The 25,166-nt window shown below is 41.7% G+C and overlaps 1 long non-coding RNA gene across 2 annotated transcripts; it reads left to right on the top strand.

The window, feature by feature from the left end:
* Nucleotides 1–2,358: 2,358 nt before the first annotated feature.
* Nucleotides 2,359–24,416, top strand: LOC143652189 (uncharacterized). Of its 2 annotated transcripts, XR_013160476.1 has the most exons (5): nt 2,359–2,586; nt 9,422–9,516; nt 16,686–16,802; nt 22,980–23,252; nt 24,005–24,416. It is a non-coding gene; the product is annotated as an uncharacterized LOC143652189 (long non-coding RNA). The 2 variants fall into 2 exon arrangements; XR_013160475.1 differs by lacking the exon at nt 9,422–9,516.
* The last annotated feature ends 750 nt before the right edge of the window (nt 24,417–25,166 follow it).

Here is a 25,166-nt window from a genome sequence, read left to right as displayed (position 1 = left end):
CAAAATGATGGCTCATATCAGCTCGCCAGAGTTGAATGTAAAATTTTCAGGAATTGTACAACCCAAGTGTTAAACATAGACATTATTAAAAATTAGTTACATAAACTTGCATTTAAATCAATTGTATTATAAATGAAGATAATAAATATTGCATACTTATCACTTTCTAAGTATCTATGTCCTATACTATTCTCTATGCTCCTGAATTTAACTATTATATTTAATGCCTTGCTACTGCCCATCTCTTCCCTATTTCGAGTTCAGTGACTTCACATTGGTAGACTGAAATTCGCCTCTAGGGGAATATTTACACCATGAAAAATGGACGAACAACAAATCTAAGAATTTTTTTTTTAAACAGAGCCAGTTGGTCAACATTAACCAGCATACTCTTGAGAAATGACCAGTCAAAGGTTCATAGAGGAAGTGTGTAAGTTTAATTAAAAAAGGATACAGAGGCACCCTAAGGTCACCTTAGTGGGAGGAGGCTTACGATTGCAGTAAAGCAATAATGAAATAAATATTGTAGATTAAATAATATAATAGTGATTATTCTTAATGAAAAGAACTTATTATTTATGATCATGTCTTCCAGATTCAGCCTGAATGTAGCCAACACAACTGGCCTGAATTTTCATTATTTTTGAACTAACTGGATTTCCTATTATAAGCATTTATTTTTCCTATCAAAGGAACAGCAATGTTCTTTTTCCTACAGAAACTTGAAACTGGGTATACTGGTTTGAAGTTATTATGTACCCCAGAAAAGCCATGTCCTTTAATCCTCATTTAATATTGCTGGGTGCAATTTTTTTTTATTGTTTCCATGCAGATGTGACCCACCCAATTGTGGATGGTAACTTTTGATTAAATGGTTTCTATGGAGATGTGTCTCCACCCATTCAAGGTGTGATTGCTTACTGGTGCCCTTTAAGAGGGAATCATTTTGGAAAAAGGTTTTAGAGCCAACAGAGCCTACACAGCCAGAGACATTTGGTAATGAAAGAAAATGCCTCTGGGGAAGCCATTGAAGAAGCTGGAAGAAAAAGTTGGCAGACATCACCATTTGCCTCTCCAGCTAACAGAAGTGTTATGGACCATCAGCCTTTCTTGAATCAAAGTATCTCTCCCTGAATGCCTTAATTTGGACCTTTTCATGGCCTTAGAACTGTAAACCTGCAACTAAGTTAATTCCTATTTTTAAAAAACATTCCATTTCTTGTATATTGCATTCCAACAACTTAGCAAACTAATACACTGGGGAATACAGTTGCTTTTACCACTGATGACTCCAAAGAACATAAGGCCCTTGAACATCCTTTCCATGTTCTTTGAATGTCAGGGACACAATTTGAAATGGTTAGATGAGACTTCAGCCTTGTGAAACATCCAAGCAAGTTTAGATAAGTATTACTCTTTCTGTATGATAATCTCTTCTTCCCCTTTTTGTTGTAGTTGTGACTAGTGATTGTGATGCATGACGTTGTGAAGGACAGGTTATTCAGGACAAGGCAGAGTAGACTGAGTACCCGTTTAGTGACTGTTCCTTTGCAAGTCTGCACATAGGGTACCCACTTGTGGTCAAATCTATAGCCCAGGCATGTTAACCTCTAAGAATTCATTTCCTACACAGCTCTCATTAGGAAAGGTTTCCTTTAATGGTTTTATAAAAGCATTTTGGCATGTACCCGAGGAATGGCATGGTGCCAATGCATAACAGCAGGCAGAGTCTGTTATAAAATGTCTGGGAACAAGGCAATGGATGATGGAACACCAGCCAATAAGCCAACGCCTGGTCCGAGAAGTGTGCATTATCATTCAGCCAGGTCCAGGAGAGCTACCTCACTCCATAATGGATTTTAAGACGAAAGCATTCTTCCTATATTTCAGGTTAATGCCCCCTCATTTGCTTCCTTTTTAGGAAACCACAAAACCAAGGTAGTGAGAGGGAGCATGGGGTAATGGAAGGCTTTGGACTGAAGTCAGCAGACCTGGCTTCTAGTGACATGTACAGCAAGCTCACTATGGTCACTGGACAATCCCCTTCCTTTCTTTCCTCTAGGCCTCAGTTTCTTGGTGTGCTAGGCTAGGTAATTGACCAGAAAGTTTCTGAAGACTTTTACAGGTCTAACAAACTGCATAAAGACCTATATTTCTGACAAAGACTTTTCCTTTCCAAAATTAAAATGGTGAACTGAGCTCTGAAATTACATGGAATTTTTGTCTCATTTATTACTCTTAACATTAGCATAAATACAGCACAATCAGCTAGCTATTATAAGGTTTCCATAAACGTCATTGTTACAGTCACAAAATAATTGAGCTTTTATTAAACAGCCTCTCATGATTGCATGTTTGTTTCCTAGTGGATGTTTGGGGGGTCAGCCCAGCTCACAACAACTCTCTGACAATGACAGCTTCCCCATCCCAATATCTAGGGGAAACAACCCCTGAGGCATCTTCATATCTACCTGTGACCAGAACCTCCAGCCCACAGTGGAACGGCCCAGAAAGGAGCACTTGACTTCAACTGCGTCAATCTGATTCTCTTTTCCTTGATCATGTGGCCATCTCTAAACCAATCAGGTGGGTGGAAGGAGTATGAAGTACTTTGATTGGTTATTGTTAAGTCACAAGACCACCCTTGTGGTCATGGTGATAGAGAAGGCAGTCGGCCTCTCTATACCACCTGGTTTAAGCAAGAATATTATAGGGGAGGAAGGAGAAGTATTGAACCAGAGAAAGTAAAATTGGGAGATTAGCAGTAAGGCAGGAATTAGAAACTTTTCCAGGTTTTTTTATAGCAAACCCAGAGCTGGAAGGGAAGACAGGTCTGGATGTATAAGACATATAAGTGTGTAAGAACATAGAGAGACACACATGATTTTCCATGATTCCCTTTCCACGTCTTATGAACACAAGTACTAAAACTGGCTATTGGGGATGAAGGACAGGATATGTGCCAGATGTGCCTTTGTTCGTAAAAGTAATGGGGTTCAGCACAGAGTTACAGCAAAAGCCATCAACACTGAGTCACTGCTTTTCAAAATAAATGCTGTTAATTATGTTAAAACACTGAATGAAGCTGCATGTGAGGTATAGGTTTTTTGTTTTTTTTTTCTTTCTATTATTGTTTTAATTCTTATCTGTTGTCTTTTTATTTCTTTTTCTAAATCGATGCAAATGTACTAAGAAATGATGAATATGCAACTATGTGATGTTATTAAGAATTACTGATTGTACATGTAGAATGGAATGATTTCTAATTGTTTTGTTAATTCTTTTTTTAATTAATAAAAAAAAATGCTGTTAATTCAAATCAGCCTGATTTTACTCCTGAGAGTAGAGTTCTCTTGGGAAGATTGTTAGCATTTCCACTGCTATGTTGGATGTGAACTTTTTAAATCTGAGTTTGACAGGTTGTTTTTTTTTTCTTTTCCTTAGTTTTTGAAATTAATAAATAGTATTCTGCATAACAATGCAAATGAAAGATGAGATTAGGACAGAAAATGGAAGATGACAGAGTCAACATACAAAACTGAAAACCCAACAGTAAGGGTTGAGGATGGGGAGAAAATGCATTTAAGAACTATTGTACATAAAGGCAAGAAAATGTGACAGTATGTAGTGTGGGCTAACCTGTAAGAAAAACTCTGAATTGTCCCAGAAGGAGATTTGATGAGATAAGAACACAGAGAGATAATGAATCTAAACTGAGGATCAGACTTCACGCAGTATGAAGTGGGCACCAGAATTACCTAAGGGGCTTGTAAAAAATGTTGTTTTCACAGGGTTGGAAAAACACCAGTGTCCGTGAAAATATGTTGGTGAAATACACTTGCAAAGGAATACACTGCAGCTCCTGAAATGGGACAAATTTTGTGTACTGATGAGAATAATCTCAAAGATAGATGGCTAGGAAACAAGAGGAAGATGAAGAAGAGTGCATTCTTGCTGTATTATATATAGTTGTATATGCAATAAAAGGATGGTTCTTGGAGTAAAGGAAATCAATGACTAGGAGACAAGAATAAGAATGACATTTAACGGGCATATCAGTTTTGTGCTTTATGAATTTTTGTACAAGGTACCCACATTACCTTATCAATCAATCATTCAACTCAGTCAATACAATGAGTGTGTGTGTGTGTTTGTGTGTGTGCACGCGCACATGCGTTTAATGCAGGTTCTAGCCCCACCTCCAAATTCTGATTCTGTAGTTTCTGGAGTGGGACCAAGAAAACTGCATTTTACCAAAAGCTTCCCCATCCTAGGTGATTCAGACACAAAACCATACTTTAGAATAGATGCTCTACTGTTGACAATTGAGCCCATTGAAGGTCTTGTTTGAGAGACGTTGTTCTAGGTTGGTTAGGAGGATGGATTGAGGAAGCAAGGCTGAAGGCAAAAGGAACAATGAAGAGGCTCACACAGGGGTTGAGGGGCTCACAATGGACAAGAGAATAGAATTTCAATTAAAGATCAGATCAACAGCTGTTGGAGATCGCGTATAGATGTGAGAAGCCAGTGATGTTCCTGGAATCCTGGCTTGGCCAGCCAGATAGTGAAGCCCCTCTGTGCTCCTCTATCCATTGAAGAGAAGTCAGTTAATAAGGGAAGGGATGCCACCACCACTGATCCAGTTGTATCCAATGGTCCAACCATGCCAAACTACTGTTTTTTCACTGAAACCGCTGTTCTCTCCCATGGCTCCATGCCTTAGGATATGCTATTCTCTCTGTCTTAACATTCTTGTCTGCTTAGGAAACTCCTTCTCTAGCACACATCAGTTTCAGCACCAGAATTCTGGAGAGCTTGTTGGCATCTCCTGTCCTCTAAGGCAGCCTATTAATATCTCAGTCCATGCATATGTCTATGTCTGCCCTACCCCCCACCCCATGACAGCTTGCTCAAGTGGGAACTGGGCCTTTCCCACCTTAGTATCCCCGTCATCCAGCTGAGGTGCAAATTGTAGAGGGGCTGCCTCCCACACAGAGCATGGAGAGGATGAGTAAGTCAGATGCAATACAAGAAGACATTTCATCCTTACCCCATGAGTTGACAGTCAGAATCTTCCAGAAGGCAGGAAGTCCTGAAGCAATAAGCCCTCTCCCCATAACTGGGGTTTGGGGGTAAGCTCAATACATGAAGTTCTTCAGGATTCGTATCTATCTGATTGAAGCAAAGCAAAGTTTGCCACAGGATTTGGTCCTGCATTGCAAGATAACAGCCCTTGATGGTAAATAAAAGCTACATCAATAGGGGATTCTATGATATCCAGATACCTGGGCTTAATGTTCAGAGCTTACAGTTTGTAGGCTGATCATAGTATCACCCTGTGTTTTAGACAAGTTTTACTTTTTAATAAAAAATATGAAATATTTTATTTCCTAGAAAAAATGTATATAGCCAATGTACATAAAGGAAAAAAAATGAGAGTGATAAGGTACACACACCTACATGTTTTGCTGTTCATAAAATTGAGCTTCTTTCCTAATTTGTACAGAAGGAGGAGGGTGCATCAGGAAGTGAGGAAAGGCCTAATGGAATTCTGAGTTTCTTTAGAGGTAGAGGCAAGTGTGGCTGTATCAGGGCCAAAATGATATCAAACATTTAATACCATCTCTGAGCATGTTGCAAAAGCTCTGAATAGGATCCCAGAAATTCACAGTTCCCTCTCCGGAAGCACAGGAATCTGGGACTCAGGGAAACCTACATACTGCAGAGTTGGCTTCTTTCAGAGGCAACTCCCTTTTGGGAAGAAGGAAACTGTTGGTTCTATCATCTGGATGAGGGAAGCAGGAAACTGCAGTCGCAGCTTTGCTTTCTGAATCTCATCCCACCTGAATCTTGGAGGAGAAATTCCAATAGTTGTGTCAATACAGAAACTCTGCTTCCAAGTCCTGGGGTCCCTGCACATAAATGGCTTTCATATCACAAAGTAAAATATATATTCACCCTTCATCTCTCCCTGTAGTGTACAGTTAGTGCAGATCTATTGACATTTTCCAAGAGAGTCATAATTACTTCAGGACCTCTGGGAAGTTGGGAGTAATAGAGGCTGACTCCTTACCTCCTGGACACAGAGTGTTTCTCGTAATAATAATAGAAATAGGGGAAACAGCTGGCACATGCCTAGCACTTTCTATGTGAAGACTATGCTTTTAGAGCTCTTCTGACATTAACTTTGGTCCTCTCAACCACCATCAGCAATGGGAACTGCATTGCCCCATTCTAAAGATACCAGAGGGGGTGGGTGCAGGGAAGTAAAATAACTATGGCAAACTCAGGAAGGCAAATGAAAGTGCTGGCTTTGGGCAGTGTTGCAAGAGATTCTGCAACTTCAGTGAACATCAGAATGTCCAAAGAAGCTTGCCATAATCATTGTCCCTGCAAGATTGGAAATAGATCAATGTCTGTCAGGAGGGCACTAGTTAAAAATACTTTGGCATATCCAGATAATGGAACCCTTTGTTGAAATCGGCAGCCCTATTTTTATAGAAGAGAATTCCCTCAAATAAAGCTTGGTAAAAAATAGGATGAGGAGCCATGGGTCCTATGCTGCCAGTGGGTTAAAAAAATGCACACACCTATATGACTGCAGATATGTAGCACACCTCTGAAGGAGTTTCTGTGAAAAGAAAAGCAAATGGTTGGAAGACAGAGGTGGATGAGAATTGCATTTTTATTTTCATCCTATCTTTATACATTTTGAATTTTGTCCTTTGTCAATCAGTCACGAGCAATCAAAAGGGATTGAGTGTGTGTGTGTGTGTGTGTGTGTGTGTAAAGCTGGCATTAAGCCCCATCCACAGATTCTGATTCTGAAAGTGTGGTGTCTTGGGAGCTATAGCTGGAATGATGAGATGGAATGTAGAATGTTCTGGGAGGGATTTCTGGCTTCAGAAGGACCTGAGAGCTCTCAGTAATCCTTTCTGTTTCCACCAAGCCCAATGGCCAAAGTTGCCTCCCTAAGGGGGAATATCACTAGGCTGCTTCTAGGGACTTCTTGGTCCCAAAACCCAGGGATTTGTGAATTTCTGTTGCCCTGTTCTTTTGCCAGAGGGACCAGTCAGAATGGGACAGGGTGGCAGAAACCTGGGGCTCGAATGAATATCTAGGCTGTAAAGGTCCTGGCAGCAATGTGTACAGGATGTCAATCCCTATAATGCATTCCCCAGTGGGAAACATGACCACAGGAGTGGCCAAATGACCAAATAGATCAATCCACAGGGTTACGGTCACCTGCCATCCCCATACCCATATGGAATGCCCCAAATCTCTCAGTGCTATTTGTCATCATCTCCCTTCTGTGTCTCTAGGGAAGATGGTGATCTGTGTAGTCATATCCAAAAGAACCACAAAGGTTTGTTCACTGCCCCCAAATTGTATGTATTCTGGGGCATACAGGCTTCAGTCCCCAAGAGTAGGCAAGGCCCTTGGCCAACACCTAGGCCATTTTCAACTTAGTCAGGCCTGAGTAAAAAGATCCTTCCCAGGGGCCAGATGGAAGGGAGAGGTGGAAGATCTTCAGGATCCTTTTCTTCTATCACCCATATTTGGGGTTTGGGGGGAGGCAGGGGTCAGGTAGGGGCAGGTTGTCCCTGTTAGGCCTGTGTTCCTCCTTCCAATTCGTATTTTTGCCAAAGCTTTCCATTGGAGATTTTGTTTATGGTGTCCTTTAAGACCCTTTGCTCTAGTATCCACAAGAACATAGCTTGACAAATGGGAACCCTGATGTAAGCCACTAAATCACATCTCCTAGAGTAAGCCTTAAGGTGATGAGAAGGATTGGCTTGTCACTCTATTCAGGAGACCCCTTTTAGGCTCCACATCCATCTCAGAGGCCTGAGTGTGGATGGTTCCAGAAGAGATATAAGCCATGAGCCAGAGAATGTACTCTGGGCAATGGAAACCCCAATCTCATTGATCTCACATGGAACCAGATGGTCAACTCTCTGACATTCATGGGAATTTTCAAAATCCTATTTCTTGCTGTCCTTTCCCTAAAGGATGGAGAAAGCATTTCTCTAGGTCCCCCAGCAAGGGGCCAGTACCTCAACTCTAACTGGTAGGGCATGGGTGAACCTTCAGTTTAGCCGACAGAACTATGAATCCTGTATTGCCCAAGATAATCCAGATAGCATATAACAAAAGGAATGCAACCTTGATAAAAAAAAAAAAACAATCAAAATATCAACCCACTCTGTACTTTCCCATGCCTCCTGCTCTCTGTACAAAAAAAATCTGCAGAGCAAGTTGCTATCCAGTTCAATGTGGGAACACAGGCTCAGGCACAACAAAGGCTTCTGGCAAATGACTGCTTTATTACTTACACAACACACTGCATCCACAAGAGCAAGGGAAAAGTTTCCAACTGCTTGGTGGACGGCAGCTCCACATGCTTGCCTTCAAGTCAGAGATGAAGGGCATCTGTACTGACTGGTCTGAGCTTTTATACACTCCAGGAGGAGGGGGCTCCACCAGTGAGCAACCTTTGTGCCTTGGGAAGCAGCTGGGGCTAATTACAATTTAATGGCTGCCCCAGTTGCTTGCAGTCTCTTGAGAAATAGGAACATATCAGACACTTGCATACAAAAAAGCAAGAGGGGAAAAGGAGAGGGATAAGCAGGCAAGTACAGGAAGATGAATGTGTCCTTGACTTCCCCAGCACCTACTGTTAAGGGTTCTTGCCAACTGAGCACTCTGGGAAACATTCCATAGCCTCTGAGTATTCCTGGTCACTTCCACCTTAGTAGTTTCTGCAAGTATACTGCCTATCGTACCACCTCCTGAGTTTATGCACTAACTCCTCAAAGGAATGTGTGCCCCTCAAGGGCAGGGAACATAATCAACTTATCTCTGAATCACCAGCCCCAGCAAAGTCCCTGATCCATAGAAGTAGTCAGGGATTATTTGTTAAATAAATAAAGAAATAACAGAAAGAAGGAAGGAAGGAAGAAGAAAGGAAAGAAGGGTGGGAGTGAGGGAGGCAGGGAAGAAGGAAAGAACCGAACTAGGTTCCTGGCCATCTAAAATGCTCCTAGAAAGCTTAAAGAAGAGGTAAAATCAAATTAAAATATTCTCCAGAATCTGAATCACAAGGCAAGGAAACTTGTGCTTCCTTTTTTTTTTTTTTTTTTTTGTATATATGTGTCTTCATGGCGCAAAGCACTGAAAAGGGCTTCTTTTATTCTTTTTTTCTTAATTTTTATCATGATATCCACTCCATGCAATGCCGTCCTACTTGGACTTAAAATTTCAAGTGGAAGGAAGAGGTGGTTGAAAGCAACTTATGAAGAGGTAGGGGGTAGGGATGTGGGTTAGAGATGGCCAGGTGACCTTGAACATATCCCTCGGCCTTTCTCGGTTGGGCTTCCCATCTGTAGAATGGGTGGGACAACTCTTTCCATCTTCACAGGAAGCTTGATGGAGAGAAGTATCTTTCGAATGCCAAAGGACTCTTCAAATTGGAGCAGTTGGGACTTTTGTTCTTCTGTTTAGATTATAGAGGAGGTAAGCACTTTGAGGAAAGGACAAGGATATTTCCTCTACTATTTTGCCTAAACCCAGCTGAGGGTTCAGCCTAGAATGGATCTTCATTAAGGGCTTGCTGTACAGGTCTGGGGGCTCTGTGTGTGTGTCTGGGTATGTAGACATAAGCAGAAAATAATGGCAAGGGTATAAATACAGCCGTGAATCAAGATAAAGACAGATGCAGATATAGACAGGATTTTCATAGCTATTCCACATTTACAAGGGCGAATTGCACATCCCTGGCAAGGTAAGCAGCCTTTGCAGATTCTAAGCATTGCAACGATGTGATATAGGCCAGGAAATAATTTGGCCTGCACGTTGCCTCCACTGATGTTTCGTAGACCTAGCCTGGTCAGTAGCATCCCTGCCAGTCACTGCTTTTGTCTGAACTTGCACTTGCTTTGCAGTACACGCAGTACTGAGGTCGTTTTCTGCTCCAAATTCAAACTTCTGCAAAGACAGAATTGTCAGAGCATCCAGGGTCATTCAAAGCCCCGTGTAGCCCTTCTACTTGACTTTCTTCCCAAAATGGAGCATGCACATGAACAAAATTGAATCCTGCCCATTAATTTGAAGTCATTCTGTACTGATATAACATTTCAAACCTGCCAAAACAGTTTCTATTTCTGAGTAATTCTTTATTCCAAATTCTTCAAATTGGCATTCTCCTTGAAATGCTGGGCTCCACTCTCTGCCGAGTACTGCAGACTGCATATGTTCCCGAAACATCTTTGCTTTCTTCAGAACTTCGCACAGAACTATTCTGGTGCCATCAATGTTCCATTACACACAGGAGGCAAAGCCTTCTGGATCCTTCCACTTCAAATTGGATTCTGGTACTTATCATTCTTGTTCAAAGTTAGTTTCACCACTGGGGGATAAAACCTTTACTTTGACACTCACCAACAGAGAAGTCAGAAGAAATGGGAAGCACAGAGCAAACAAATCCCATAAGAAGAATAGCCTTCTTGCCATGTCTGTGCCTGTAAATTGGAAAACAAATGGAAACTGCCTCCAAGAGAGGAGGCTGCTCATGAGTGGTTGTTAGTTGTGTACCTTTAGAAATTTGGTCAATATTGACTTTCTTTTAGCAAAAAGCAGGGCCTAGGTATTAGGGGCATCCCGCTTCTTCATAAGCAGAAAGATCTTTGGACTTATCAAGAGCCTTGGATCACCAGGCAAGTGATAGGGACAGATCTGACTTCAGCAAGATGGCAGAGCTGAGAGCCTTTCCTTCTGGGAAGTCCCCCAATGGTAGAAAGCCTGGAGCCGGGCTGTGAACCAATCACCTTCTGTATCATTTTCTCTGTCCTGATTTTCTTGTGTCCCACCCTCCCACTGCCATATCATCCCATCCTTTCCTCCTTTGCATGCTGGGCCAATTGTCACTCACTTCTAAATTTCTCTTTGGTTCCCCTAGTCTTCTTCTGCCTTCACTTCTTTTGGAATAAGTAGCTTTCCCAGACCTTAGAAAGTCTAGTTTGGGTACGTCTGTATAAGGCTGGGCAACCTGGAAGTTATCGTCTAAACTGGGATACTCCTGAGAGTTAAATGAAACACTATTAACAACTACACCAGGATAACAGTCATAAAACAAGGTTCTTCCAGGCAAATAAGGACATATGGTCTCCCTGGTATTAAAAATTTTTCAGATGTGATTGGTAAAAAGCCAATATAAAGTAGATTCCAGATAAAACAATATGCTATTGAGCAGTTCAAAGATAAAGTCAGATTTGGTCACACCAAAATCCCACAGCACCAAACTCTTTCTCTCTTTCTGTTCTCTCTTCTTTGTTTGCCTCTGCTTCTCTCCTATTTGGTGCATAATTTGTCCATATGTCAGGAATAATGACTGCTCCATGACCCCCAAAACAAGAACTTTTTCCTGCTAGGATGAAAAATCCTTGGAAGGAAGCTGATTATTTCATCTTGCCTCACATACTGACCCCTGGAACACATGCTTTAGTCAAGGGAGGGAGGCAGTATGATAGGGGGCCTAACTATAGGGTGGAACTAATTTTTTTTAAAGTGTGTAAAAGTAAACATGCAGTGTGAACTTAATACATTGGATTTAAGGCAGTTTCCAAATAGTGATTATCAGACAAGAGAAAAAAATCTCCAACCCACGTACTTTGGGTTCTGAAGTGGTTTTAATATCCCAATCTCTCCATGCTGTAAATGAGGAAACTAAGGTCAGAGAGGTTGAATATCTTGCCTAAGATCACACAGCTGATACATGGAACATCGGAATTCAAATTCAAGTCTGTCTGCTTAGGAGCTTAGAGCTCATTCTTATTCCTTTACCCTGTACTGCTTAATACTGAACCAAAGTTCTTCCTCAGTCAAGATTGACTTTGTTTTTAAGTTATAGAAACATAACTGAGTCTAGCTTATGGCTTACTAACTCAATTGAGGGTGTCCAGGGTGCAGGTGGATTTGGGGATGAAAACACCATCAGGATTCATGCCCCCCACCCCCCCCCACACACACACACAACGATTCTGGTGACTAGTTGGTTTCATGTTCTCAAGTTGTCTATCTCCCTGAGGCTGGAATCACAGCTACCAGCAACTCCTGAGCTCAGACCTTCACAGTTTACAGTTCAGGGAACTTCCCCCTCTCTCCCTATCTCCTACCAACCTCATGCTTATCCACACACAGCTCCATCTTAATAAATCTCAGAGGGCTCAGGTTGGCTCCTTCTGAGTTCTGTGTCCAAATGTGTTCAATTCTGCTAAAGAGTGATATAATGATCTATGATTAGTCTAATCACAGTCAGGTGTCCACCTTTTAGCTCATCACTGAGGCCAGACTTCCAGAGTCAATGAAGAAAGTGGAATCTCCTGACAATAGGCACTCTTATATAATAGGGAAAAATGAAGGAATATATACAATATCCAATACAGATTCTCTATAAAATTAATCAAACTGCCTTCCAAATCAGGATGCAAATGTTTTTGAACCACTTTGTTCACTTAAATTGATCTTATCACCTGTTCTTTCTAAACTTGTTTTCACCGTAATTCAGAATTAATATATTATATACTTAAATGGTGTCTCTCTAAACATCCTAAGGCAGATTTCCTGGGTGGCCAACATTCAATGAAAACATCAGTTCAGCTTTAGCTTTTGCCTTGGCGCCTGCATTTTGTGAGTTCCCCCAGTCCTTATCTCTGTTGTTAATTAAAACTTTGGGTTCCATATCTAACAATTAAAGAAACACTTCTGAAGACAATGGGGCAAAATATTTGAAATAACAACTGTGAGTTAAAGCCTGGGCTGACCTTTAAGCAATGTGTAGTAGGATAATATATCTGAAATTTGAACTACAGGATTTGCTCCCTAAGAATTCTTCTGCCTTCATCCTCACCCACTTTTGAACAGCCAGGCTTTTCTTGCATTCATCACCTCAGAGGAAAAGAGCATTGAGGCAGAAATAAAATATGCTGCTTGTGTTTCTCTGGCTTTTGTCTTCCAAAAACCTAAATCCTTAGGGAGACAATGAGATACAGACAAAGGCATGAAGGGTTAAGGAAGGTGTAGACTCACCTCTGTTGCCTCCCAATTTCAGACCTAGGGGAAAAGGGAGATGCAAGAGAGAGATAAAAGTGTGTTCTTTGGTGACTCCAAAGAGGGGGCCATGCCATACACCCCAACCAAGGTTTGTGGAATCTGAGAACAGAAAAAAGGTGGGTCTTTTTCCCATGTGTAGTCCCAGGTAAATGTCAAGACTCCAGGGAATAAATGGCTTCACGGAATGTCTAAGCCTTCATCCAGGGTCCTGGCCAGCTGTACTGACTCCCTGCATCCAGCCTGACTATAGAAGGATTCCCATGAAACTGAGTGAAGCAGAAGTAAAATCTGTGTTACCAGGTAAAATCCAGAGAGCATATACAAGGCCTGAGAAAGGGCAGATACTGGTACGAGAGGATGTTTATTCAGTGAATGAGTTTAAATTGCTCAAAATAGAATTTAATTTAAGCTATTGGAGGGAACAAATAGCCATATTCATACCTATCTTAGTTAATAGACAGAACTTTATGCTTTCTACAAAAAAAGGAAGAGACAAAAGAAAAAAAAAAAGGAGGTAAAATGACCCAACATCATTTATCAGCACTTAGTATATTCTGGGTCATCCCTTTAAATGGGATTTGTTGTATACTGCTGTGTGATAAATTACACATAAGTAGTGATCTAGAATTTCCATTTATCTCACAGTTTCTGTAGGCAAGAAGTCTGAGCATGAGACAGCTGAATTCCCTGCTCAGGTTCTCACAAGGCTGAAGTGAAGGTGTTAGCAGGGCTGGGGTCTTTTTTGAAGCCCCTTTTCAAGCTCATGTGGTCATTGGCAGAATTTACTACTGGTGTCTGTATGATTGAGGACCTTGTCTTCTTGATAGCTGTTGGCCAGTGACCACTCCCAGCTTCTAGAGGCCACTCTGAGAACCTTGCCACTGAGTCCCCCAGGTAGTTCACATCATTATTATTTCCATCAAGACCAACAGGAGAGCATCCTATTGCTTCTTGTCTCTTTAAAGGCCAACCCAGGAGATTCTTACTTTTGATGAACTTTAGATTAGAGACCTTTATTACATCTGCAAAACCCCTTTTGTCATATAATATAACCATCAAAGGAGTGCTATCCCATCATATTCACTAGGCTTGCTCACACTCAAGGTGAAAAGATTATACAAGGGGTATAACCAGGAGCAAGAATCTTAGAGACCGTCATAGATTTCTGCCTAGCACAGCATACCATGTTTCATTCATTCTTAAAGTGATTTGATGAGGTAGATATAATTTTTATCCCAGTTTGAGATATTGTAGGTAAATAGAAGCATATATTAAAACCTTAGAAAGATTCACAATTCAATTCAATTTTATATATATTTATTGAATATCTGTTATGGCCAAGACACCATTCTATCCATGATACAAACCTTGATATTGAGGGTCTCATAATCTACTGCAGCAGGTAGCTACAGAATAAAGAGAGTTAATATCCACTAAATAATTCCCAAGCATCAATTCTTTAATTGACAAAAGTGTATGAAGTTGGTATTCACTATTTAGCTTTCATGTTATGTGTAAGTAAACTGAGACTTCGAGAGTTTGTTATGGTTACATGTATGCATCAACCTGCCAAGGTTATAGTGTCCAGTTGTTTGGTCAAGTGAGCACAGGCCTGACTATTCTTATGAAGATTTTTCATGGATTTAAGTTATCAGTGAGTTGATTACATCCACATGGCTAATTACATCTAAAAACAATAAAGGAGATTGCTTTCAGGAATGAGAGAAGTCTTCTCTACTCAGGTGAAGGTCTTAAAGGGGGAGCTGATACTTTTAGTAGGCACAAGGCAAAATTTCTGTCTCTACTTCAGCCCACTAGCTTCTCCTAGGGAATTTACTGAAGGCTTCATCAGAGTTCCCAGCTAGTAGCCTATTCTGTGGAATCCCAACTTTCCAATCCCCACAGTCACATGAGCCAATTCCTATAAGAAGTCTCTAAATATTTAGAGACTAAATCTGACTAACAGATTTGGTGCTGAGAGTGTTTCTTGAGAAACAGAATCTTAAGGATGAGATTTCTGAGTTGGTTCTTGGGTTTTGGGAATTGGTTCTCTAATCTGATCAGATTCAAAAGCCCTGATAATTCTGCTTCCATTGATCAAGATGGCACTGATAGTCCACGGTATTTGGCAATAGAAATACCAAAAATTTTGCCACTGGATTTGTCTCTTTAATGCTTATAAGAGGCAAAGCTCTGTATGACAGTGTATCTCATATCTTAACAGAGTTTGTGGAGTTAAAAATTATTATGGAAGTCTGGATAGCTCTATCAGTAGAGCACCAGATTTATAATCTGAGGGCCCAGGGTTCAAGTCCCTGTTTAGGCATCAGAATTTAGCTTATGGAGCTTATGGGCAGTGCAACAGTAGCTCAGTGGCAGAATTCTTGCCTGCCATGCTGGAGACCCATGTTTGATTCCCAGAACCTGCCCGTGCCAAAAAAAAAAATTATTATGATGTTAGTTGGTTGCTCTTAGATAGCTGGATATAGTCATTAAAAAAAGGGAAGAGCTCAAGGCTTTAAATTCCCACATCAAGCACCACATGGAAGACATGCAAGTTTCTATGTGGCCCTTCAAGAAACTCTTATTTTTTGTAGCCACAGACGTGAGATTTCTGAAAACCAGACCCAGAGTCTCATTATATGAGTGGCTGAATTATAACACAAATTTAATTCTCACCGTTACAGGATGTCTGCTGTTAAAGTGAGAGCATTGATTGGAAAGGAATGTGATCCTGACAATTGGAATGGGGATATATGGACTGATAAAGATGATGGTGGGGACATTGAAACCCTAGACTCTGCAGAGTCTTCTTTGCAGATAAACCTGTAATGGTTAGCCCTGAGATATCAGCCATCTAGCCCCCACCTAAAGTGATTAACCTTACAGTGCTTGATAAACCTATAACTGCTTCCCTTGAGGAAACATCCTTCATGCCTCTGTCTGAAGAGATTAAGCCTATTTCATCAGTTGAAACTGCAACGGAATGTCCAGAGATAGTTGACTTGCTAACTTTTTTCATGCCCCACCTTCACTACCCCTCTTTTCTTCCAGACTGAAATCTCAACAGGCCCTAAACAGTGAGGTACAAAGTATAACCCATAAGGAAATGTGCTGCACTCCAAAAGAACTGCTTGATTTTCCCAATATAGAGAGAAAAATCAGAGAAATACATGTGGGAATGTATATTAAGGGTATGAGATAATGTTGCAAGGAACATAAAGTTGGATTGGGCCAAATTTATTGATATTCATTGATAATCAGAGATTCTGGATTCAGTATTATAGCTTGAAGTGTTAGAAAGAACTTTAATCATTTATTTAGGTAGTAGGCTGAAGCATGGACCAAAAAGCATGGAACTGAGTCAAAATGCCAGAATTGCTGTAGTATAACAAAGATGACAGGATCGAAAGTCTTAGGGAGATTTGAATGTTAGACTGGATTTATCATGTAAGACCTGCTGCTCCACCCCAGGAGTGCCAAGAAGACATACCTGTCACCAGGATTGTCAGGATTACATTTGTATAAGCTACTCCAGCATCCTGGAAGAGCTCTGTACTCTCTTTTCTCTGCAGGTTGGATATTTATTATGATAACTGCTGTCACTAAACTTGGATCCATAAATACAGTGGAGAGGATTAGATCCCAGATTGGCAGAAGACAAGTGTCAGCACTTAATCACCAAACACAAGGTGGGTGTGGCTACCGTATGCAGAACACAGTCAAAGAAGTAACAGAATAGTCTGACTGGCAGAGATCTATGGCACTGATTAGGAGATCATAGGATACCTAGAAGTAAAATACATGGGCAGTCTACTTAATTCTTACCTGATCTGTACAAGCATGAGTTCCAGATCAAGTAAACAAAAGTTTAACTGGAATCACAAAAACATAGAGTTTCAGCCTCTCAATTCCAACACCTGAGACAGTTTACAGACCCAGAACCCTTTGAATGAATGGAAGTCCAGGAACCCTTGAGGAAGGATGCAGTTACACTGCCAAAAATGTATACTCTTCATCTTTCTCAAAGCCTTTCCAAAAGGGGTCTATGGTGTTGCACCAGGGAATTGTGCATTGGGGAAAAGGAAATGGTCAGACATTTCTATTACACACTGGTTCAGAACTGACATTAATTCCAGGAGATCCAAAACATCACTGTGGTCCACAATTCAGAATAGGGGCTTATAGAGATCAGGTGATCAATGGAGTTTTATCTGAGGTCTATCTCAAAGTGTAGTTATTTTCCCAGTTCCAGAATGCATACTTGGACTAGGCATAGTCAGCAATTGACAGAATCCCCACATTAGGTCCTTGACTTGTGAAGTGTAGATTATTATGGTAGGAAAGGCCAAGTGGAAGCCACTAGAACTTTCTTCTACCTAGAAAAATCGTAAATCAAAAGGAGCACCATTCCTGGAGGGATTTAAGACATTAGTACCACCATCAAGAACTTGAAACATGTAGGAATAGTGATTCCTGCACTGTGAGGATATTTCAGGGATTTAAATCATTAGTAAGTTCATTGCTTTGATGGCTGATTATATCGACAATCAACATTACCTTTAGCAATGAGAGAAGCTTTGTCCAATGAGTTGAAGTCCTTAAAGGGAGAGCTGATGATTTCAGCAGTTAGAAAGCAAAATTTCCATCTCTACTTCAGTTAGCCAGCTTCTCCTGGGGAATTCATCAAAACCTTCATCAGAGTTTCCAGCTTGAGGCCCACCCTATGGAATTCTCATAATATTTGCATTGCACATACATTTATATTATACTATATCAATATTATATCATATATCATATCATATATTATCTATATCCTGATGGTTCTGTTTCTGTGAAAATCCCTAATACAGATTTTAAACATTGATCTTGGAGTTGCAAAAGTAGCAAATGCCAAAGAGAGAATGTAAACTGACATTACTCCACCTCCAAAGCTCATAATCTTAAACAATACAATATACCAAATCTCAACACAAAAATGCTTAGCTCAAATTCAATCAGAACGGATATAAGGGAGACTGGAATCAGTGCTCAAATGAACTTTTTTTAAGACAGTAACTAGAGAATAGAGAGGTAACATTCCACCAGAATGATCAGTAACTATCTGATGTAACAGATAGAATTGGAGCTGGATCTTAATGAATCAGTAAGATTTCAACAGGCAAGGATAGAGCAAGGGCAGGGAAAGAATAATACAGAGGAGTTAACGTGCAGAAACTATGACTGGAAGGATGAGTGCTCTTGGGGAGGGGGGAGTGTATACTTTTCCTGAATCTGTATGTCTCCCTGATTCCATCCATCCCAGTGCTCCAGGCAAGGTTGACAATGGATAGAGCAAGCCAACTCTGTATAGTGCATGCTTCCTTCTGGAGCACTTCAGAAATTTCCTCCAGAACAGTAATTCTTAATGGGTGGGGGTGGGAGGGGATTACATTGTCACTACTGGGAGGTGGTGTTACTGGCATCTGGTGTAAAGAGGACAGGAATGCTCCTAAAGGCACAGGACAGACACCCCCACCACCACACAGAATGGCCCAGTCCCTAATGACCACGGTGCTCAGACTGAGAACTCTGCTACAGTGAACCTCGAGGGTGTTTCCTCAGTCAGCTGGTACTTTATAACTTTAAGTAATGTTTGAAAATGAATGTGATTGGATCTAGTTCTTAGTCAATTTGTGGTAGATCCACAGGTGTTTATAATCTCAAAATCAAACCCAAAACATAGTTGCAGAATCATTCAGGAAGTATTCATTGAGTGCTTGCTACATGCCCAGTTTTGCCCCAGCCTGGAAAAGCGGTAAACAGATTCCATGACCTAAGAACCAGCACATCCCTAGTGCAAGAGGAGGGACATCTGGGCCAGTAGCAGCTGACCTCCACCCACTTGCCTCTGGCAATATTGTTGGCTCAGCCTGAGTCACCTTGCCCTTGCTGGGCTGAAGGCTGGAATGATGAATCGACCTTCTTGGGGCCTAATCTCCTTGGGCTCAGTTCCCATCTGGGTCCCCACCCAAGTCCAATCAAAGAGAAGCCTGCATCAGCTCAGCCCCACCAGGGGGAAAGGGTTGTGGTCTAGGTCTTGTTCACAATGTGGCCCCTTTGGAGGTGCAAAGTCTAACAAAGCAGAAACCCAGCACAAGGTCTGTGGGAGCCTGAGGAAGATGGGCTCAGCCACTGCTCTGGATGGTGCCAACCAGTGTGGGCAAGCCTGACCTGAGAGTTGACAAAGTCCTCAGGGAGTTGGCCCAAGACAACGACCGTTCCAAGCCACCTTCCCTCAGGTCCTCAGCAGCATTCCCACAGTCTGAGGAGGGCCCAGGGGCAGGGTGAGGGTTGCACGATTTCAGCCCACCCCTCTCCCAGGGCTGCCTCTTTGGGGTGCAAGTCTGGGCAGCAAGAGGCCACACAGTCTGCCAGGGATACTGGGGTGAATAAACACCCAGCTAAGCCCTCACCCTGCCCGGCGGTGACTTCAGACCTTGTGCTCAAGCAGTTCATTAATTCCTTTATTCAGTATACATATATATTGAGGTCTCTCATGCTGGGAACTCTGCTAGGTTCTGGGGGGTTGGCAATGAACAAAGACCCAGTTTCTGCTCTCATGGAGTTTATAGTCTAAGGCCCATGAGCTGCCAGGACAAATCCATAATCCCATGAATTTACATTCATCGTTTAATTTCACCTGCACAGCAAACCTCCTGGATGGGCATTACTATACCATCATGAGGATTTAGGGAGGCTGAGAGACCCACCCAGGCTCATACCAGCAGCTGGTATGTAGTCAAGCCTGAATTCAAACCCAGGTTTGTCACTGTCTCCTTCAAGCCCCACAGCACTTTCTGATACATTCCATGGCAAGTGGTTCTCCATTCTTCCAAATGGAATCAGCAACTTTTCCTTGAGAGGAAACACATCAGGACTAGGAGACCATTATCTGTTTGGTCTTTATGTTTCATTCATTCACTTTTGTTTATTAATTATACAGACATGTGCTGAACCCTTATTTCATGCCACGTGCTGGGCTGTGGTGGATGCTGGGACAGACTGACAGTTCTGCTGTCCTGTTGCTCACAGTCAATTTGAAAGATGACAGGTACACCAGTAAGGAGAATCCAAGGTGTATGGCACCATGCACCCCCAGGAGGTCATAGAAAGTTGTCTGGACTCTCAGGGGATAAGAGCCAAGAACACATGGGCCATCAGTGGAGAGTCCAGGAAGGAGGTGGCCGATGAACATAGTTTTGAAAGATGGTTACATTGTACACACCTGGAAGGGCAATTGGTGCCCCCCACATCCGGGTGTGCATCTTCTCTGTAGTCAAAGGGCCTGGATTAGCAGGCATTCTGCATGCTGCCTTACCTCTCTGACCTTCATTAACCCCCATCTGTGAAATGGAGACAAGTAGTTGAGATTCCCGCCTCCACACCTGGCATACCTGTGCTCATTAACATGTGTCCTTCTTTACCAGCTCCTGTAAGTCCCAGTTCTGAGACTCTGGCTTCTGCAGCCACCAGTATTCCTGGGCCCAATCTGAAGCCCTAAAAGCATGGACATGTTGGTGGGCTCAGTGGCCGGCTGGGTTGACAGTCAGAGAGACAGGCTGAGTCCCCTTCGCTGAGAGCCCTGACTGAGTCAGGACAGACCAAGCTTCTGCAGGCTCCCAGAACAATGGCATTCCTCTGGCAGTTGGTCAGGGAATGGAAGGGCGTGCTGGGAGCAGACGAGGGCATGCTGCACTCCCAGGTTTTTATTGCCACCTAATGGCATACTGTCAGAGGGACCCTGATTGATGTGCAGGATCTGGGCTTGCGGACTGGCCTGGCTGAGCACTAGGCTCTCTCCCCAGGCCCACCTCACCCTCCATCCATGCCAAGTGGACAAGACTGCCTGCACGTTTTCTCAGGACTCTCTGAGCCCAGGGGAGGCTAAGAACGGAGGCTGGGAACAGGAGAAACTCCTCTGCCTTGATCTACACCATCATTTCCCTTCCAAATATTTGGACAATTAGGTCTATCTGTCCCTCAGTAGCAAGGATCTTAGGGAATTCCAACCCCTGCCGACCCCATGTGACTCTTTAAGAGGCTCTTGCACACAGATTCTGAAATAATATTCACCTTGATATATTATAACTTAGAGTGGGTGATGTCTAGCCCTTAGGGCAAGGGGTCAGCCAACTAAAGACAGTGGGCAGGCTTGTGGCCTCTTCTTGTGAACACAGTTGTATTGAGACACAGCCACACTCATTTATTTACATACCGTCTGTGACTGCTTTCTCACTGCACTGGTAGAGTTGGGTGGCTGAGATAGAGACCCTAGAGCCTGCAAAGCCTAAATATTCATTCTCTGGCCGTTAGTCATTCTCTGCTCCAAGGTATATCAGACTCAGGTCCTTCTTTTATTTAGTCATAAATTCATTAATTCATTCATTTAATTATCTGTCATTAGTCAGTTTCCCTCCAAAATATGAACTTTTTAAAAGCAGGGACTCTATCTCAGTAACCTCAACACTAAGTGTGGTACCTGAAATCTCATAAATCCTTGGGAAATGTTTGTTGAATGAATGAATGAATGAATTAGTGAATGAATGAAGTAAATGCAAAAGTAATAAATGCTTGGTTTTTTTTCTGGCGGAAGGCAGGAGGGAGAGACGCAGCCTTCCAACACTGCCGTGTTTGCATCCCAGCTCTTCCATGTTAAGCAGGTGACTTCGCGCATGTAGCTCGCTTCTCCATTCTGCTCTTTCTGCTTGCATGGAATGATGGTGACGAGGGCTCCTCCTACCTGCCAGGGGTTTTATGAGGACTCCATTAGCTAATGCACTTGGCATATGGAAGGACTCAGTAAGAATCAATGTAAAGCACTGTGTATATATATTTTATGCTGTATAGTGGGGGTCACATTTCATTCTTTTTCCATATGAGTATCCCCTTATTGCAGCACCATTTGTTGAATTTTTGTTTGGTTGTTTTTTTGTTTGCTTACTTGCTCTTTTGTTTTGGGACATGCACAGACCAGGAACCGAGCCCAGGTTTCCCTCATGGCCGTTGAGAATTCTACCACTGAACCACCCTTACACCCCTATAAATTTTTTAATATTCATGGCTGTAAAATGGCAGGCTGGTTTCTTTACCTGTCCCAAATCTTACTTTCTGTGTGGGCAGGTCTTTTCATTACAAAATGCCTCCTCCTTTTGGCCAGTAAACTGTAAACATGGTCACCTAAGGCGCGGAATGGATGTGCCTGCCAATTGCCTGCCACCTGAGCCAGAAAGGGAACCGCCGGGATTACAGCATGAGGCACTGCTATCTGATGACATCTCCATAATGGGAATTTTCCAAGCATGCACACCCACACCTCCTCCAGTAAACTGGCTTTCTGTTCTGCTTGCAAAAGGACTTCAGTTTTACTCTTTTTCTGTCTTTCTTTTTCCTAATGGGATAGTAGAGGAGTGACAGTTGCATTTTGGTGGGGAAAAAAAATTGCATCAGCAGCAGAAGCTGAGTATGTAACTACTATTTTAATGAACAGATACCTAGCGTAACAATTTCTGAAGCCATTGTATCATCTTTCACCTCTCATCCCTCCCTGCCCTTCTTCCCTCTGTTTTCCCCTTACTCATTCTTTTTTACTCCCACCTCTTCCTTCCACCCCCTTTGTCAGCACAAAATTGAGGGGGGAAAAGTTACAGAATGGCAGCTACAACTGCCATGAATATCCAAAACCATATATCTTGTCAAGAAATCAGCATGCACGTTAAAAAAGAAGAAAAGCAAAACTTGAGACTCAGAAGATGTGATTTTCCCATAGCCTCATTCAATTTTTTTCCATTTAAACTTCACTATATTTCTTTTTTTAACCTCTCCTGCAGGTTTTATATATAGGACAAAAAAAAAAAACACCCTCACTTCTGTCATTTAAAGTATGAAGAAACTAGCAAAGTAGCAAAGAAAGATCTATTTTCAGCTGTTTCTCGTTAGAATGCTTTTTGCACAGTGATGAAAGAAGTGGATTTCGAAGAAAGAAAGTCAACTCACTGATGAAGATGAAGGAACATTTCTGACCACCATCTGTTCTGCCAATTAAATCCTGGGCATATCAAGTTATATGTTTTACATAAATAATATTTAAGAACGAAAGAGAGGTATGCACGTGGTATCGACTATGGGTATTTTTTATATGTTAAAAAAAAAATAAAAGAAAGACAACCCCTCCACCTCTGGTATACAGTCCAGAAATAATTAAGCTAGCATGGGGGAGAGTTTTCAAACACAAAGCAGGATCTGGGCACCCAAGAACAAAGGTTTCTATTAGATGCCTTTTTCTCCTAATGGTCCTTGTGCAGTAAAAATAAAGTCCAAACACTATAATTTTACTCAAGGAAAAGTTACAAATACTGTAGGTATCTTTAGAAACAGCTGCAAAAGTGGTTTCACTTCTGACAAGATTGGTGTTAATTACCAGCAAGGACTTCAGTATAATACTATTTAAATCATTTTAAATTATCCCTCTCAAAAATTAATTTTTCATCAAAGATTACACACAAAAAAATCATGATATCATCTCTGCAGCTGCGATTTAGTAATAATTTCATCTATTATTACCAATGTCAGTTGGATAAAAGAAAAAATGGCACCCTACCGTGCCGATTCCAGCACAGGCCATATATAGAAATTTTTAACTATCACTTATAATCGCTTTGATGAGCTTAAACCTCCTCTCAATTAACACCCTAAATGACACTGAGACATCTTAATGGGGGATGTAAGTAAGGGAAAAGACTTTAATCAAAGAATAAAGAGAAAAGTGCTAAGGAAAAGGAGGCTTGCGGCACACCTCTGTGTTTACAATCCAACTGAAGTCCTTTATCGTTTTTCAAACTGTTTGTCATTCCAGGATCCAGAGCAGAACGGGATGGCAGCAAAAGAAAGACATGGGGCAGTGGCAGCCTGCTACACATTCTTTGTCAAAAAAAAAAGAGTCATTCCAGGGCCCCCTAGCTCAAATTCTAGACATGGGAATGGGAACTTTCGAATGGTGTGGCTTGAACAAGTGCAATAAAAGAGAGAAGTAAAAATGAAGCCATCGTTCCCAAAAGACCATTGCCTGGAACATCCCAGGGTAGCAGTTTTAGGGACCCCAGTCACCCACACAGAAGCACCCCAACTCATTATCAACAGGGCCAGACGATAAAATGTGTCCCTCCAGATACATTTGAGTTATGCAAACTCACACAACCGTGGGGATGTTACAGAAGGACATTTCTCAGACCATTATTTTTTATCGTGAACTGCTGTTCCTGGGCTTTGGGGAGAATTGAAAATAAAATGAAATAAAACAAAATTCAAATGAAAACTGACCGGCATGCTTTACTTTTTTTTATAATCATATTTGTGGTATCCATGGTGATTTTTGCTTCCAATTAAGATGTCCTAATGAACATGTGTGTGTGCTGGCACTTTACTTGCAGGAAACAACTCTGGACAATTAATGGCCCTGCAGGGAGCCCTGATCTCTTGAGCCATGTACGTTTATTGGGTCAGAAAAGCAACAGTTAGCAATGTCTTGAAAATTATGTTTATGGAATACAGATGGAAGAAACTTGATTGTCTCGCTGATTTAACTTCTTTCCATCCCTAAGCTTCCTCAGTCTCCAAAGAACAGGGAGCATTTCCTATCATTGCCTTCCTTATACCAAAGTCTGCTAGAAAACAGTGGGGAGCAGAAGCTACATCTTCACATCCAAAAGTGATTATTTCCTACCTGTGGGCTCTAAAAGCCACCATCTGTGCACTACCCAGATCCCCCATCAAGTGGGAGCCACTTTCCACAATTTACATCAGAACTTTACAAATAACTTATCATGACAAGTTAAACCATCCAAGATTTGGAAATGAGAAATTAAGGATCAGAGAGTCTGAGTCCTTCACTGAAGGTCACACAGGCATCAAGTAGAAAAGCCAAAAATAGAAACTACCCTCAGCATGGCAGGTGAATCAGAGAGGCCATGGTCAATCTTCCCCCAGAATAAATATTTGGGTTACTTTCATTTTCTATG

This window comes from Tamandua tetradactyla, chromosome 12, assembly GCF_023851605.1.
Source record: "Tamandua tetradactyla isolate mTamTet1 chromosome 12, mTamTet1.pri, whole genome shotgun sequence".
Classification (NCBI taxonomy): Eukaryota; Metazoa; Chordata; class Mammalia; order Pilosa; family Myrmecophagidae; genus Tamandua; species Tamandua tetradactyla.
This window is presented reverse-complemented; position numbering and strand designations above follow the sequence as displayed.